Source organism: Pan troglodytes, chromosome 8 (assembly GCF_028858775.2).
Source record: "Pan troglodytes isolate AG18354 chromosome 8, NHGRI_mPanTro3-v2.0_pri, whole genome shotgun sequence".
In the NCBI taxonomy this organism is placed as follows: Eukaryota; Metazoa; Chordata; class Mammalia; order Primates; family Hominidae; genus Pan; species Pan troglodytes.
The window spans coordinates 138,362,503-138,381,344 of record NC_072406.2 but is presented as its reverse complement, the minus strand read 5'-3'; the positions used below and the strand labels follow the sequence as shown (position 1 = coordinate 138,381,344).

Here is an 18,842-nt window from a genome sequence, read left to right as displayed (position 1 = left end):
CCACCTGAGCGTGTGGGGGTATATGTGGTGGGTCCTAGACAGGGGAGGTCAGTCCTCTGCTACACAGGGTGGGGCACAGCCAAAACCCTGCATCCTTCGCCGTTGCAAGCCTGACATCAGAGAGCCACCTGCCACTTTATTCTCATTTCCACCATTGGATGCTTCTTTCCTTTCCTCTTCCGCCAACCATGGCATCCTTACGCTCAGGGGTAGGACAGCGTGGCTCATCATAGGCATCGATAAGCACTCCTCAAATGAGTGGATGATGGAGTCTCGACAATCTGGACCAAGCCAGAAGTGAGTTCCCAGGAGGTCGAAGGTCACTTGGGTGGGGTGAGAAACAATTCAAGGAGAAAACCTTCCAGAAAGGAACACAGGATTTGGAGTTAGGAGCCCGGGCTTTGAAAGCAGCATTGCTCCCAACAGCAAGCTACTGATATTCTCTCCACTTCCTTCTTGGCCTCCAGCGATCTGCCCACCTTGGCCTCCTTGTCTGCAAAATGGAATAAGCATCTGTGTCCAGTCAATGCAGGAAGATTATAGCTCATGTTAATTTTGATGATCAGGTTTGAATGACTCAATAACATTTCTCTGTGGATCCAGCAATCTTAATTATTTTACTGAATTATATTATGTTCTGTTTCAGAGTTTCTAAATTAATGGAAATCAGGTTATGCCTACTCTTTACCTCCAATTCTTGGTGATGGCCAAACATCTCAATGCTCACAAGACCTGGAACAGACACGCCAGGCTGGTCCTTTGGGATCCAGCTGCTGTAGGGTTCTTACCTTTACAATCTTGACATGCCCAGGGATTGGACTTTTAAAATCTTTGAGTGTAGAGTGCTATTCCTTTTTTCTTCTTCTCTTGCAGAAGAAGCCTAGACTGTTTACCCCCTCCCCGCCCACCATCTTTTTTTTTTTTTTTTAAGAAGTTAAACTTTTATTTTCACTGCCCAACCATCAGTCAATATACTGGGCAAACCAGCAGAAGCCCTTGCCATAGCCCTGTTGTTGTACACACTGAATGTGAACGATTCCTTGGAAAAGGCATTTGGCTCCTTCAGGGTCACGAGTTCCCTTTCCTGTGGTCTGTCCATAAAGACCAAATGGCAGACAGAGTTTTTCTTCACTGATTGTGCCTGTTCTGTCCAATTTTTGCTAATCAAGATAAGGACTGGCACATGGGATATTCTTTCATCAGTCATTGAAGCATTGAGCTCCACTTTGGATTCCAGGATCTGAGGACAATCTGCACAGTACCCCAGAAAGGCAATCCCATTTATTGCTGGGATATCACTGTTCCAAATCCAACGTGTTTGCTCATGCCCCAGAAGATCAAAAGTTGTAAAAGCCAGGCTAGCAGTTGTCAGCTCTGCTGATGTCAGAGGTCGTGTTGGAGCCTGTTGGCCCAATCCGCCATCTTTGAGCATATGAGGAAGAATGGTTTCATCCACATTGTCCCAACCCAAGAGAACAAGTTTACTAGATTTCTTGTAGAGTCCTAGAAACTGGAGCACACTGTAGAAGCCATTGTAGATCCACTCACAGATGAAAGACATTATTAATGCTGACCATAGCCTGAGGGGCTCCCCTGGAGGCAGCGCATGGCCTGGACCCTCCCTCGGAGCACACAGACCAGCAGCACCCGGACCAGCAGTGACTCACCAGGTGGACATCACACCCCCTCCCTGAAGCCTGCCCTTAGGAATGGGGAGTTCTAAACTGGCTGGTGATTCTAATTAGTGACTAAACAAATGTCGATGGAACCATATCTCAGAAATTATAGTCTCATGTTTCCAGCTCTCAGCTTCCCTTCTACTATTCACTGATCTTTATCAGAATCTTTATTAATATCTTATTAATAATTATCTTTACTAAACATTAATAATTAATAAAGCTAATTAAGACAATGTGCTTGCTCATGCCTCCCAAGATCAAAAGTTATAAAAGTCATGTCAACAATTGTCAGCTCTTCTGATGTCAGAGGTCGTGTTGGAAAACATTGGCCTAATCTGCCATCTTTAATGATTATCATCTGTCATATTAATTATCTTTATTAATTAATCTTTATTGATGTGTTAAATCACTTGCTCATTCACTTCTTCACCTGGTTATTTATTCACAAATATGTGTTTAATACCAGACAGTATAATTGACCCTGGAGGGAGAGTAGTGAATAAAATAAAGTTCCTGTCCTCTTAGAATTTAGTCAAGGAGCCCAACAATAAGCAGATCATTACAAAAACAGTAACTGGATGACTGCATTGCTCAGTGCTCAAGAGGGGAAGGTATGGGGCCAATGCCTGGTCTGGGGAGGGAAGATGTAGAATGAAGCAGCTCTTAAGCTGTGCACACAGAGGGAAGAGCCCAGTCAAGGAGGGCAGGAGGTAGAGAGAGAAAGAAGAGCAGAAGTAAATGTCCAGCTTCTCAGATTCTAGAAGGTCTTTGTACTGATGACCAAGAAGGAGAGAGAGAGAGGAAGCCAGGCCATACAGGGGTTGTGTGTCCTGATAAGGATCTTGACTTTATTCCTAAATACAGTGGCACGCCATAGAAGAAAAGGCCTGTAGGCAGAACAATGACATGATAAGATTCTGCTTTTCATTTGTTTGAGACAGGGTCTCACTCTGTTGCCTAGGCTGGAATGCATTTGTGGAATCACAGCTCACTGCAGCCTTGACTGCTCTGGGCCCAGGTGATCCTCCCACCTCAGCCTCCCTCGTAGCTGGGACTACAGGCATGCGCTGCAATATCCAGCTAGTTTTTCTATTTTTTGTAGAGACTGGGTTTCACCATGTTGCCCAGACCAGACTTGAGCTCCTGGCCTCAAGCAATTTGCCTACCTCGGCCTGCCAAAGGCATGAGCTACTGCTCTCCACCAAAATTCAGTCTTTTAAAGTCCATCTGGCTGCCTGTGAAGACTAGCTGGGAGGGTAGAGTGGGTGTGGTCAAGGGACTGCATATTGCTGCTGTCCAGGGAGAGCTGATAATGGCTTGAGCCAAGAGAGTATTGGTGGGAAGGAGTAAGTAGTTAAGAAATGTTAAGTAGGCAGAATGGACAGAACATGATGAATGATGGAATGTGTGGGATCATGGAAAGGAAGGCATACAATTCTTACCTGAGATGCCGGGAGAACAGTGATGCCTTCAATCGGAATAGAGAACCCTGGAAAAGGACCAAGAACTTGCCCTTTGAGCAGTGGCCAGAGACACAAAGATGTGGGTCATGGTAGGCATGGTCCTGAGAGTCTGGGAGGGGCTGAATATTGGGTTTCACAGAATTCACTCTGGAGGTGACCTGTGGAGGGCCCTTGTAGAACTGGGCATGGCATTTTTGAAGGGGGGTGTTCATGGATGTTTGCCGCTGACCAGTGGCTGGCAGCTATGAGCTGGAGATCAGGAGCCGGCAGTGGGCAGAACATGGAGAGGCATCAGCTGTGACCCTGACGGTATCTAAATAGCTGTCACAACCCAAGGCAATGTCAGTGCTCCACTGAATTCTAAGCTGGAGCCTAGTGGGTGAGCCTCTGGCCTCTAGGATCGCTACCAGGCCCTATTCCATATCCTTCCTATAGTCTGTCTCCATGCAGTGGGTGTTCCCCACTACCAGGAGCTCACACATGGACTCCTGCCCTCCTTGAAGTCTAGAGCATTGCTTCAAGACCACCAGCATCAGGACCACCTGGAGCGCTTGTTATAAAGGGCAATGCCTGGCGCCACCGCTATTTAACCAGAATCCCCAGCCATAGGGCCTGAGGGTCTATATTTTTAACACATTCTGCTAGGAGTTATATTCACACTTTACTTAGAGAGCCACTAGCCACATGTGGCTATTTAAATTAAGTTTAATTTAAATAAAATTAAAATTTTAGTTCCTTGCTCAAACTAGCCACAGTTCAAGTATTCAATAGCCATGTGTGGCTAGACGGACATTTCCATCATCATAGAAAGTTCTGTTGGACAGCACTGGGGCCAGCAGGGAAATTCCAGCCCATTGGATCCTTCTGTGAGAATTTGGGATATCTGTCTTAGCTGATGCATCGCCCACAGGAATGTTCTTTCCTACAGGGAGTGACCACACCTCTTCAGCTTGCCTAATGCCTGCAGCGTAAAAAGCCCCATCCCCTGCCTTGGAGAATCAGGTGCTACCAGAGGGGTCATCTCTGCCCACTTTGATGAAAGGGTGATGGTGCAGTCAAAAATTCTCTAAGCATGACTATAGACTCAGGGAATTAACTCAAGCTACATGCACTTCAGCAATCTAACTAGACCAAACTCCTTCAGATTTAAGTTAAAATCTCTCAACCTTAACATTTAAGATCTTTTTAATTGAGCTAAATTTTGTTTCCTGAGTAAGAGCTAAATTCCCTTGAGCTTCTCCCCTCATTTCATACTTTGAAGTTGTATAGACGTTGAAAAAGGTCAGAACACCATTTTTAGAGCTTTTTGTTCCTCAACCCAAGTTAACTTGAAAGTGCCTAAACTGGTTAAGATCAACCTTTTTAAAACAGGCCCCTCTGGGTTGTGATTTGAGAGTGTGGCGTCCTTGAGTGAACTCTTTGAAGCTGGAAGAATGAGAAAGGGCATTTGAGATGGAGATGGAGTTCCACATTTCATTACATCCCTTGCGCTCCTTCCCTTCTGACACTGCAGACTCAGGGTTTTCTGATGAAAATCCTCCTGCAGCCTTAAGCTCCTTTCCCCAACTCTGTATCCCAAGAGGACAGTAATGGCTGTCCTGGCTCTTCCCAGGAGGTCTCTAGCAGTGGAGAGGCTGATGCCATCTTAGTGGCTGTCATTGCACCTTCCCTCTCCTGGTGCGACCAGGATGGTTACGTGCAGATACTGTGCAGGCTGGGGTCGTTATGGCCTGTCTCTTCTGGATTTTTACTAGTTGTTGTGTCCTCAAAAGAAAGACCATGATGCTTTCATTGATTGCTTATGACAATAAAACTAACTCTCTGGAAAGCTTGAAAGTTTTGTTAGAGGCGTTTGAACCAGAGCAACTCCATCTTGAATAGGAGCTGGGTAAAATGAGGCTGAAACCTACTGGGCTGCCTTCCTAGACAGTTAAGGCATTCTAAGTCACAGGATGAGAAGGATGTTGGCACAAAATACAGGTCATAAAGACCTTGCTGGTAAAACAGCTTGCAGTAAAGAAGCTGGCTAAGACCCACCAAAACTAAAATGGTCACAAGAGTGACCCCTAGTCATCCTCACTGCTACCCTCCCACCAGCACCATGACAGTTTACAAATGCTGTGGCAATGTCAGGAAGTTACCCTATATGGTCTAAAAAGGGGAGGCATGAATAATCCACCCCTTGTTTAGCATATCATCAAGAAATAACCATAAAAATGGATAACCAGCAGTTCTCGGGGCTGCTGTGTCTATGGAGTAGCCATTCTTATTCCTTTACTTTCTTAATAAACTTGCTTTTGCTTTGAACTGTGGACTTACCCTGAATTCTTTCTTGTGTAAGATCCAAGAACCCTCTTTTGGGGTCTGGATCGGGAACCTTTCCTGTAACTCTTTGACATAATTTTGCTGAGTTCATAAACACAGATTCTGCTACATTCTTACAGTATCATGCCCCAGGAGGCCAAAATCCTAGATTACTGTTTTCAGAAGTGTTTACTTCAAACTCGTTATCTTGAGTGGAGTTGAGCCCTGTCTGTGATTGGCCATGTTTCATAACATGCATGGGAAAACTGCAACTGATAGTCACAGCTCTGTTTTCTTGAGGCCTTCTTACTGGTTTCTTACTTCTATTGTTTTCACAGTTCATTAGTGATGACAAAGAGCTGCAACGTAACTGTATTTACCATTAGCTCATTTGTTGCATGCTGACAGTATGTGGCATATCTTTATTCCTCATCATAGGTAGCATCATCATTAAAAAGCTGGGCTTCATCAGGGACTTACAGAGAGATTTGTACACCCACATTCGTAGCAGCAGCATTCACAGTGGCCAAAAGGTGGGAACAACCCAAGTGTTCATCGACAGATGAATCAGTACACAAAATGTGGCATACATAAAATGAAATTTTATTCAGCCTTCAAAAGGAATGACATTCTGACACATGCCATCACATGAACTTTGAAGACATGCTAAGTGAAATAACTCAGACACTAAAGGACAAATATTATGCGATTCTATTTACATGAGGTGTACTTCGAATAGGCAAAATTCGAATAGGCAAAATCATAGAAACAGAAAGTAGAATGGTGGTTACCAGGGACTGGAGGGTTAGGGAGTGAGGTGTTTGGTGGGCAAAGTTTCTGTTTGGGATGATGAAAGACTTATGGAGATGGATGTCAGTGATGGTTGTACAAAATTGTGAATGTGCTTAACGCCACTGAGTTATACAATTGCAAATGGTTAAAATTATAAATTTTATGTTATGTGTATTTTGCCCCAGTTAAAAAAACAAAGCTGGGCTCCTGGTTTGTTTTTATTATCTAACAAAAGGTCTCCCCCCTGTCCTCCTCCATGAAGGTACATAGTGTAGAGGAAGACGGTGATAGTTTCTTCTAAATCCACCCCCCCGCCCCCCACCTCTCTTTTTTGTAACTCTAGGAAAATCACAATCCTCCAGCTCCATTTAGGCTAGGGGTCCCCAACACCCTCTCTGACGTGCTCTCCCCAACCCTTAGGAACTGGGCCACACAGCAGGGGATGAGTATCTGATGAGCGAGTGAAGCTTCATCTGTATTTACGGCTGCTCCCCATCACTCAATTTACTGCCTGAGCTCCGCCCCCTGTCAGATCAGTGGCGGCATTAGATTCTCTTAGGAGAATGAACCCTCCTGTGAACTGCGCATGCGAGGGATCTAGGCTGCCCGCTCCTTATGAGAATCTAATGCCTGATGATCTGTCACTGTCTCCCATCACCCCCAGATGGGATCGTCTAGTTGCAGAAAAAGCAGCTCAGGGTTCCCACTGATTCTACGTGATGGTGAGTTGTATAATTATTTCATTATATATTACAATGTAATAATAGAAATAAAGTGCACAATAAATGCAATGTGCTGGAATCATCCTGAAAGCATCCCCTGCCCCCACCCCGGTCCATGGAAAAATTGTCTTCCATGAAACCGGTCTCAGGTGCCAAAAAGTTTGGGGACCACTGATTGAGGTGACTCTTCTGAGCTAATGAATAAGGGTGTAACTGTGATTCAACAGCAAAACCCAATCTGACTTCCCTGGACTCTTTCTAGAGCTGCTTCCGTATCCCTATCAGAGGAGATGATTGACAGTGTTAGGATTTGGATTTGGATTTGGGTATCAGGCTGCTTGGAGACAAGCCACCTCAGCTCCTCCATTCTAAAATGGAGAGTAAGACCTTCCTCCCAGGTTGTTAGGACGACACAGTGATATGGTTTGGATCTGTGTCCCATCAAATCTCCTGTTCAGTTGTAATCCCCAGTGTTGGAGGTGGAGCCTGGTGGGAGGTGATTGGATCATGGAAGAGGTTTCTTCTGCGTGGTTTAGCACCATCCCCCTAGTGCTGTTCTCATGGTAGACTTCTCGTGAAATCTGGTTGTTTAGAAGTGTGTGGAACCTCCCACCTTTCTCTCTTCCTCCTGCTCTGACCATGTGAGATGCTTGCTCCCACTTTGCCATCCACCATGATTGAAAGCTCCCTGAGGCCTCCTCAGAAGCCGAGCAGAAGCTGTCATGCTTCTTGTACAGCTTGCAGAACCATGAGCCAATTAAACCTCTTTTCTTCTTAAATTACCCAGACTCAGGCATTTCTCTGTAACAGTGCGAGAACGGACTAATACATAAGGGATATGGTATTCAGTGTGCTTGACACTGCACTGCCATTCACAGCATGTGTGCTGTTCTGCTGCCATTGCTCTTGCATTATTTCCCTCCTGACCCTGGCCGCTTCTGTCTGCAGGAAAAGGAATCACATGCTCAGGTCTCATCATCTTCCCTCCTGCAACCAGCTTCCTGTGACTGCCCCTATTCCTGCTTTCCTCATCCATCTTTCTCTTCCTCCTTCATTTTGATGGTCAGACCAGGTCAATCCCAGTACCCTGCCTCGTCCCACCCTGCACCTGCTGCTCTTGTCACCTGAAGCTTTAGATACCCCCATTTCCATTCTCCCCGGCATCAGCAATGGGAGGGCCCCCAAGTCACCTGTGTGCTGTGGGTGGAGGTGGGCCAGGAGGTGCAGTGCAATTCTGTAGGCCTGTGGAGCCCAGGGACCACCTGTTTGGCTGGCCTGGCTACAGATTAGGTGAGGTGCATGCAACAGTTAATTGCTATGTACCCATCGCCTGTGTGCAACAATTGCCATGCAATTATCAGACTCCCCCACCCCCAGACATCACGTCATTTCACCTGCAAATTCTGACATATGTATTGCTAAAAAAAGAATTATTTTTATCACACCTAAAAGATAAAAATTTTATAATACTATCAAATGTCCAGCCAGTATTCATGTTTCCCAGATTTTATATCTCTCCATTTTTTTCTTGGCAGTTGGATTGCTTGCGGCAGTTGGATTGCTTGAACTTGGTTATAAACACAGTCCCCACGTTGTATGTGTCTGCTACGTTTTTAATGTGTCTTTTAATATATAGGTTCCCTATCCTTCCTTTTAATTCTTGCAATTAAAATCTTGCAGTCCTTACAAATGAAACCAGATTTTTATACTCAGTAGAATTTTCCGCACTCTCAATTTGCTGATTTCATCCTCTTGGTGCTGTCTAACCTGTTCCTCTGGGCCCTGTGTTTTCTGTTTACTGGTAATTCAGTGTACAGGCTTGTGCAGATTGAGGTACTGGTTTTAGGCAGGATGACATTGCAGGTGGTCCTCGTTCTTCTCTTGCGCCATGTCAATAGTTCTGTGACCTCTGATTGTCTTGTTTTGTGATGACAGGTTCATCACTGAGTTTGGGGTCACTCTGATGCTTCCATTAGAAAAGTCTGCCTGAGACTTCACCCACCAGGTTCAGTGGCCATTAACAATCAGTGCCTAGATCTGTTCTTTCCTTGGGTCCTGCAAAATGGCAGTGTTCTATCATTCTTTCTTCTTTTATTAGCTGAAATGCTCCTATAGAGAAGAACTTTCCCTCATCAATTATTGGTTTCCCTGAGATATGAGATAAAAGGCAAGATAAATTTTTCTTAGAGACCACCTCTGCTTATCACTCTGCCTTTGCCAGTGGGTAGCCACTGTATTCCCCAAATTTAGCATCTCACATTTGGTGATATGCTGCACAGCCCCCTGCTGAGGGTCCACATTTGTAACAGGTTCTGTGGGGATAACGAGGTGCACCACAGCCTGTCCTGGAGTAGCTTCTTATACTCTGTAAACACTTCTTGATCCAAAAGCCTTGTGTTTTCACATTGAACCATAAATTACCCATATAGATATTACACAAATCTTTTTATTTAGAGTGCTGGATAAAAGGCTGACTTTGAAACTGCTCTACAGAGACCTAATTTTCTTACTGTTTTTAAAGACAAAGGCATCCTCACATCTGGCATGGAGGTAGATGTTGGGGTGAGAACAGGGAAGCAGGAACTGGTTCCAGTGTTGCTAGTAGGAAAAGCAGGGGTCTGGATTGCGTCTAGACATAGCCTGTCCCTTGGAGGACTGTTTCCATTCCAATGGCAATGGCAAGTTAAAAAAAAAAAAAAGTTTCCTTCACAAGCAGGCTTAGTCCCACTGAAGGAAAATCGCCGTAATTGGCAAAGACCGAAGCCAGAGAAGACACAGAGGCTAACCCTACTTCTTCAGGGACCCGTGAGAAAAACAAAATGAGGGCGTTTGTCTAAAAATGTTACGAAATACTCACTTCTTTCTTCTCAGTATGCTGGTGGATTTCACTGTGGGATGAGGTAGATTCAACATAAGTGGAGAACAAGGCTTTCTTTATTTTCTTTTATGATTTTCTTCCTTATGAAAAACATGTGGTCAGATAGAAGATGATACAAAACCAAGCCCCCAGCAGGAGGGTTATCTGGGGAGACGATTTATTTAGAGAGAGTTATTTTCACAGCCCTTCTAAGGCCACTTCTTCAGTTTCAACTGGCCTAGAGGATTTTGTTGGTCAGTTTCATGGTTTTCTTTGAAAATCTGACAGGCTCCAGTGGAGAAGCCTCTCGTGCTGTGTCCGCAGCCGGCCAGCACCCATTAAGCAAATATCAGCATCACAGAAGTTCCTTGGGAGTTGTGGGAAATGGTTTTTACATGTGGTTTTCGTAAAATGAAAACAATTATTCATTAATATTTTCACTAAAGTTTTGATGGTATTGTACATTCATATCAACAAAATATATAGAATGTTAGGTTGGTTAAATGAAAAAATATGAAGTGACATTAAAAACTTACTAAAAATACTAGCCCTACAATTTAATAAATACGTTTAAAATTCATTTATGTTTTGGAGCAAATTCATTATCTTACCAAGTAGGGTAATGATTATGACTGGATAACATCACTTCTTATATTCTGTAAGTACTTCCTGATCCAAAAGCCTTGTATTTTTATATTGGACCATAAATTACCTGTATAGATATTACATAAATCTCTTTTTATCTAGAAAATTATTTAAGACAGCTGCTTTTTCCAAAGTAATTTTACATGTAGGAACTAAAATCACTGATGTAGATGGAAATATGTTATTCAATCAGTTAATTGGTTTTTACCCTATCATATTATAGAAAAGATTCAAGGTTACTGAAGGACACATAAATTAATTAGTAAACTTTTTCCAGATGTGTAAAATACGCCCCCCTCCCCGCCCACCAACAAACTAACATGTCTGCATTTTACTGTTTTCAGAGCGGCAGTTCTAGTTCATATTGAATAGAAATGATGAAGACCATTTGAGGAAGTATGATGCATGCCTGTTACTGCTTTACTTAAACAAACAAAAAAACAGCAAAGAGGATCTAGTGTGATATAGGGGAGAAGCACTGAGCCAAGGGAAAGGAAACATGAAATCTCTGGTATTTGTAAGCTCTGTGACTTTAGGCAAATTAAGTAACCTCTCTGGTCCTGAGTTCTCTCATCTATAATCTGAAGTTAAGCCTCCTCAGCTTGGAGACTGGATCAGATGGTTTTCTGGGGCTCCATTTCCACTCTAAGATGTTCGGCCTCAGTAATTTTCTGCACTCAAGTATGTTCTCGCTTTAACCAGAGGAATGCTTAAACTGATCCTACTGGCAGAAATCATACTTACAACACTAGATGAGGAATCATGCAGGGCATGTGGCATTCAAGCATCAAAACAAATTAAACAATTCCTACGAGAGCCAAGGTTTCTTATCTCATTGTATTTCAGTGAACCAGGAAACCCTGAGCGAGTGGCTCCTTCCACATAGTGCTGAGTGCTGTTCCTTGGAAACCTGAGAATCCCAGGATGCATCTCAGTGCCCAGAGTAGTCCATTTTGTTGGGAGATTTAAATGTCTGAGATTCCTCATCTGGGGGAAGTGTGTGCTCTAGGGACATCCCTCGCCAACATGATGAAGCCAGCATGGAGCACCCCACCTGTGGGATGGAGGCAGGGTGGGAAGTGCCCTTGGCCTGAGGAGTGGGTGGCATTTGATAAAAGCTAGATGCCTTCCTGATACTCTTATATATAATGGCAACCTTGACTTCCTTAAAGGCTTTTAAAACAATTTTTAAAGCAGTTATAATAGAAGAAAGGCACTGGGAAGCCTCCGGGACTCTAGTTATGTCCTATTTTTTAAGCCAAGTGATGAGGACATGGGTGTTTATTTTAGTGTTCATTTTTCCACATTCTTTTATGTGTTCACTGTAGGTCACAAAAATAAAACATTATTTTTTGGTAGCAAAACCTGACAAATATTTTTGTCCAAAAAGGGTAATCATACTGCTCTTTTTGAACACATTTGTTTTCTTCTTCACCTCTGACCTGCTTGGCTAGGAATCCTGACTGATTTGCAGATTTGCAGACGACATTGTCATTGGAATGAGTTTAAGGAAAGTGGCCACTCTTTGTTGCCAAAGACAAAACTTGGCTAAACATTTTGATGAATCGGCATCTTTTTTTCCTATAATCATTGGCATGGAATTCCTATAAGTGGAAATAGTGAAAACCAACACAAATGCTATATAAAAAGTAGGATTTCTCAGAATGTATTTGTAATTAAATTTCAGTACTGATATGAATATACATAAATATATGTACATACTCTACATATACTATATATTATATGATATTACAAAATACAGGTCATTATGCTTAGAATGCAATGATTCATTTTATTAGGTTGAGCCAATAACAAATATATTATGTTTAGAAAAATATGTTAGTTCAACCTGTACTATTGATGACTTTTCAAAAATTCTACTGCAGTACAAACATGGCTTATGCCCTAAAAATAATCTATAGGTTTTGATTTAGAAATAGAATTCCTTCCAACATTTAAATGTTGGGTATTAAAAATACTATCCCGGGAGGCTGAGGCAGGAGAATGACATGAACCCGGGAGGCAGAGCTTGCAGTGAGCGGAGATCGCGCCACTGCACTCCAGCCTGAGTGACACAGCGAGACTCCATCTCAAAAAAAAAAAAAAATACTATCCATCCATCCTTATTAAGAGAGAAAAGGCCTTTTAATCTGTGGGGTGTTTTTGCCGTTTTCATTTTTTACATTTGGACATTGAAGTGCTTGATGCCATACTGCATATTCTGTTCATCTATTCATGTTTGTTCATTTGCTTATTCATTTAACAAACTGTGTTCCAGATAGTGTATTGGGGTTTGAGACACAGAGATGAATAACACACGGTTCCTGCCCTTCACAAGGCCTAAATCCACCACCGTTTTACACAGTCGCAAAGGATAGGCTTGTCTGAATTTATTTATAACAAATACTCACTATAGGGTATCACTGAACTAGATTGCCAATTAATAGGAAAATTAGATAATATACTGCTCTTCCTATCCCAATCTTTGCCATGTCTTTACTCCCAAAAAATTCAGTAATTTTTGCTTTTTTCTAAGTATAGTCTTAATTGCTAAGTGTTTTCTCAATTTTTCAAAATGAGAACCAGATGAAATGCAGCCCATTCATTGTTTCAATCTCCTGTACTCAGATGAAGCTTTCTTGGTTCCCATATAGAATTTTTAAACATACCCGTGTGTGTGTGTGTGCACAGTCGTCCCTTGGTATCTGAAGGAGATTAGCTCCAGAACCCCTCATGGGTACCAAAATTCAAATATGCTCATGTCCCTAATATAAAATGGCATAGTATTTGCATATAACCTACTGTATACTTTAAATCCTCCTGTATACTTTAAATCATCTCTAGATTGCTTATAATACCTAATACAATGTAAATGCTATGTAAATAGTTGTTATCCTGTATATTTTTAAATTTGTATCATTTTTATTGCTGCATTATTATTTTTTGTTTTCTCCCCCAATTATTTTCAATCTGCAATTGGTTGAAACTGAGAGTAGGGAACCCCAGGATGCGGAGGGCCAATTGTATGGACATAAATATAAAGCTCAATATATATGTCACATCATACAAGTATATTTTTTGGTGTAATCTATGGGTGGTCTGTTTCTGTCACAGTGCTTTGGGGTGGACATGATAGACACACATGTCATTACGGTGGCACTGCCACGGCACACCCCTTCTGTCTTAAGATTGATGGTCTCTGGTTTTCAGTGGCAATGTTTCTCTTAAGTGCCATGGCTGTCATCAGTCACCCTCTGTCCACTTTTCACGTTACCTTCTTCACAGCCTGACAAGTTATCTGAACAATTAATTTCCTTAAGGAAAGTTTCAACCTCTGTATGTTCAGAATGAGGGACCTGCTTGCCTGTAAACATTTATTTTGCTTCCTATTTTTGTTTTTACTCTTTTCCCCAGTAGTCCAATTTTTCTAAATAAGAAGCAGATGAAGAGCAGCCCATTGGTTCCTCCAATCTCTTGTCCTCAGATGAAGGTTTCTGGGTTCCCATATAGAAATTTTAAGTGTTTGGGGCTGGCTCAACAGCTTTCCCTTTGGACCCTGTTGTAAACACCGACCACTTTTGATTTATGAGAATCCCAGCCAGGAACAGAGGGCAGCTTTTAAATTGCTAATTTGTATCCATGTTTGCCTGTGAGTATGGATAGTCTAGCAGGCAGCGTGGAGCGCGGGCTCCCGCTCATTTGTCCTGTTGTCCCAGGACAGATCTGAAGAACCAAGTGAAGACTACTTGGCACCAGCCATGGGTAGGTAGGTAATGTGTATGGTAATGTATATGGTAATGTGTATGGTAATGTGTATGGAAGAAATGCTGGGGCCCTTGTAGGCAGGTGGGACCCAGGTGTCACTTGAGGTGGTGGCTGACCTTGCAGGCAGTACTGTCACCTCCGGGAGATCATCCCAGCTTTGCACATCCACAAATCATTCTTGACGGAACTCAAGAGGTCTGACTCACAATGACCAAAACTCCCATGTGACAGACACCTAAACCAGACTCATCACTGTCATATATGCATCATTTCCCTGTCACCATCCATGAGCTGACTCGATTTCCCTCAGTTTTCTTTAAAGAAAGAATTTCAGTGTTAGATGCTTGGCCCACCAAACCTTACTGAGCGCTTTGGGACTTTTTTTAGGAGTGATCATCAGTTGGGTTGATTGTCCCGGCTTAGTTCTCAGAGAGTGACTTTATTCCCTCATGTGTGGAGAAGATGTACTTTCTCTCTCTAACCCATGCGTGGATGATGAATGATAGCTCAAAGCATTTGTAGTAGAGAACAAAGGAAATCAGGACATCAAATTCCCACCTAAGTATCAAATATTAGAAGTGCATTTTCCCATAGTAAAATATTTTGCTATGTCAGACCAGATCAGGTGCCTGAGACCTTTTGAGTGAGCAAAGAAATGAGTGGCCTTTATTTTTGTTAGTAAGAAAGCATGTGATCATTCTTTTCAGTAAACAAACTTTGCAAAAATACTGAAAAGAGACTTTTTTAAGCCACAAGGACTATAGCTCATATTGTAAACTTAATATCACTTTGCAGAGCTTGACTTTCCTCTCAAAGCTCCTTGAAGCTTTTTTAAGAAGGGTTTTTCATCTGTATCACATTTGCTTGGATATCTAAGAAGGTTATTTATTTCACTAGATAAATTGAGAGCACTGAGCTGGGAATCTGATAATCCCAGGTGAAAGCTGCACTCTGCCGTGTGAATTTAGGAACTGAGCTGTGTAAGCCTCAGTTTGACGTCTGTTAGATACAGACCACCAAGATCCTACTGTTGTTTTAGGAATTAAATACAATAATCCATAAAACCATTTACTACAGAGTCTAAGGCATAGCAAATATCCCACAAAGGTTAGCTGGTGCTGCTGTTATAAATTCAACCATTATTTTTGACCTCCTGGTATATAACAAGCATTGAACAACACACTGGGGACACGGTAGGGAACAGGGGGGAAACAGCTCTTGACCTCAAAGAGCTTGCAGGTTTGTGGGGCTGTGAGATGCCAAAGAGATGATCTTACAAATAATGGATTATGCTGTTACGTGCACTGGAAGTGCTTACGGGCATGGGCAATGAGGGGAAGAAAGGTGTCTTGGTGTGGCAGCCAGGGAAGGCCCACAGGCTAGAAGTACCGTCACCTGTGGGAGTCAGCCAGGTGCAGAGAGGAGGAAGAGTTTCAGGCCAAGCAAGCAGTGCAAGTAAAGGCCCAGGTGGGTGAGGAGCTTGTGGCATGGAGGCTCTGGCCGAATGCCAGGGCACGGGCTGAGAGAGTAATCCAAAAGGGAGACCAAGGGGCTACCAAAGACCAGACTAGATCTGGCCAGGTTTCAGACGCCACCCTGCACCAGGGGAAGCCGCTGAAGGTTGGTAAGTAGGGCATGGATGGAATGAAATGGGTGTCTTAAGAATGGCTTCCTGAATGAAACAAAAAGTATCAAGAGCAGAGGTCGGAGGCCACTGGGAGACCATTACACGGGTGGGGCGTGTGGGGCACGGAGGCAGTGGGGATGAGTGAGGTGGAGGAATTTAAGAAATAATTAGGGAAAAATCCTGAATCCAGAGACATTTAGATGCAGGTGAAAGTGACAGTCTAGAAAACTGTGAGATGACTCATACTCTAATGAGGACAAAGACAGATTGCAAATAAAAGTGTTTTTGTAAGATATGAGAGTGCAGAAAGCAATCTGAATAAACTTATGCTTACATTATTTTAAATGTGTGCCTGAATTGGCCAATTAAATATTGTCAGTAGACAGTGGATTGTTCCCCACTGTGTCCCCAGCATATTATTCCCCACTGTGTCCCCAGCATATTATTCTATGCTTGATATATAGCAGGAGGTGAAAATTGAATATAAATATAGGGACACAGATATAAAATGGCCAAAAATCCTTTTGATATCTTCTCATTGTGAAAATTGAGAGGCCAATTCTATTTGAGGTTGCCAAATAGAGTAGGCACCTATCTTACTAGTTATTTCCAGGCATGGTGCCTGTAAAGACACCATGGTTGTCCAGAAATCCATGACCTCTGGTTAGGAACTCACCTGCTTCTAAGTGCCTGGAGTCATTTGCGCTGCTGAGCCTTTCCTGAGCCCTTGGCAAGGCTGACTATTTTTATAATTCTAACCTCTGCTTTTATATATTCTTATCTTTATCTTTGTTCTTACCTCTATAAAACGAGGATGGTTATATTTCCTTGCCCATCTCCACGGTTGATGGATGAAAGTTATTTCATGAAGCGATTGTAGTATTTTATCTGCGATGTAAATTTTTATGCAATTGTGTGACAGGTCATATTTCCCCATTTTCCTTTATAGTTGTGGATAGAGTTTTATTTAAAGAGTCAATAAAATGTTTTTCTTTTAAATACAGCATAGAAATGCATGACCACTTTCGTGCACCTGAGAAAGTGGGTGAAAAGAATAGATTATCACGTGCTTGAGAAGTTCCTCTTTGTTCTAAGTTGTATTGAGTCAGAACGAGTTCCTTTGCTAAACTCAGTGCAACTCCTGCATTCTCTCAGCAGTGAAGAGACCATCTCAATACAAATGGAACATTTTGATCGCAGAACAGAAGACCATGTGCACGTTCCAGGGCTACTTAGGTGTTTTGGTAAGGATTGGGCATACCTGGTGTCTGGGCTTTAGGACATCACTGCCTGACATCATTCCTTCCCGGTACTGTCTTTGGAGGGTAACTGTGTGTGTCATTGTGTTTTGCAGAGCACATGTAGGGTTAGGTGGTTGCTGTCAAGTGAAAGGGAATCCAGGCTGGTAGTACACATACAGGTGGTGTCAGTGTTCAGGGAGGAAGGGGCTGAGAGTGGGCACTGCAGGCCTTATGCAGGATGCAGAAGTGGACTGGGGAGCCCCCAGGTGGCCAGTGGGTGGGCCGCTGCTGAGAGTGGATGGTCAAATGCTCTGCAAAATATGAAAAGCTGCAAAACCACAGAGTCCCTCCATCATCATCATCATCATCATCATCATCATCATCATCATCATTCCCACCCAAAGGTGCAGGAACAGTATTTCTTAGGAATATATATGCAAAATAGTACTTAAAGAACCAGCCTTTGCAATGTTGGTGTTAATATAAAAGAGATTTCTGGATAAACCTACTATCTCCCCATCCTCTAGGGCTCCTATCTCATCTGTCTCCATTCTTTTGAAGCCCTCCAGAGTGATTCAGGGAAAATTTTCTCCAGTTCCTCTGCTTTTTAGTTGGTATAGTCTCTGCTTCTCTGCCCTGGGCCATTGTCCAGATAAATGAAGTAGACTCCTGGATTTGTAGACTTTCTAAGTGGAAGTAGATGGAAGTCAGGATGTCTGCTGGAATGTAAGCTCCTGAAGGCCCCAGGGCTGAATCCCCACCTCCCAGACCAGAGTCTGACACACAGCAACGGCTCAAGGTAGTAGAACCTCTATCAATGCAGAGGGAATGAAGGGACCTCAGAGATCACTGTGTCCACGTCACCCATTTTACAGATGGAGACTGGAAGAGCAGGGAGGTTTAGACACTTGCCCAAGATCCCGTAGTTGTTGGTAGAGTTAGAAACTAAACCAAAGGGTCCAGGTCATAAACCCAGAGTTGTTTCCTAATACATTGGCCTTCTGCTATTACAGAGCCATAGGACTCTGCATTCATGTTTACCCATTCATTCACAAACTAAGCGTTCATTCATACAATGTGATTGGTAGACCTTAGACCAATGGCTTTCGTTCTGCTTGGACATTAGAATCACCTGGAGCAAAAACCAAAGTTGCCAGGTAGGGGGGTGATTTGATTTACTTTTACCTGGACGTCAGTATTTTTCTTAAGTGTCCCAGGTGATCTGCAGAAGCAACAGGGTTGAGCACCACCGTGGCAGACTTGGCTGGTCCTAAGTACCAGCCGTGGTGGGCGAGTGAAGATATTCCTTTGGCTGGGTGATAAGTGCCCTGACGAGATGCCCATGGACACCCACCTCCTCCCCTGCACCGTTCCTGATGCCGAAGGCCCTTGGACAGCCTGCACTAGCTGGATCTGACTCCGGTAGAGGTGAGGGAAGGATAACACCATAATGACCAGGCGTGTGCCTCGGCTGTCTGCTGCCTCTGTGCAGACATCTCTGAGACTAGTTGCAATGGGGCCAGTTAGCTTTGCCATCCCCCCTTCAGAGTATCATTCAGTTGTCCTGGAGACAACCCTCATGGAGCCAGGTGCTTTGTTGGGGATTCAAAGAAAGGTAAGACGAAGTCCCCATCAGGAGGGACCCTCTGTGGGCAGGAGGAAGTGTGTTTTGATATTAGTATAAAGTGAGGTTGTACTATTTTGTTTAATGCTAGGATTTAAAAATCAGTTTTCCTGGAAACCTTTG

General features: G+C 43.1%; 1 protein-coding gene and 1 pseudogene across 1 annotated transcript in view; one reads left to right on the top strand and one right to left on the bottom strand.

Annotated features, from left to right (window-relative positions):
- The window catches only part of ADAM12 (ADAM metallopeptidase domain 12), a 374,324-nt gene that overhangs the window by 113,752 nt on the left and 241,730 nt on the right, over positions 1 to 18,842 (top strand). The window lies entirely within an intron of this gene.
- Positions 963 to 1,561, bottom strand: LOC107966712 (GTP-binding protein SAR1a-like; annotated as a pseudogene).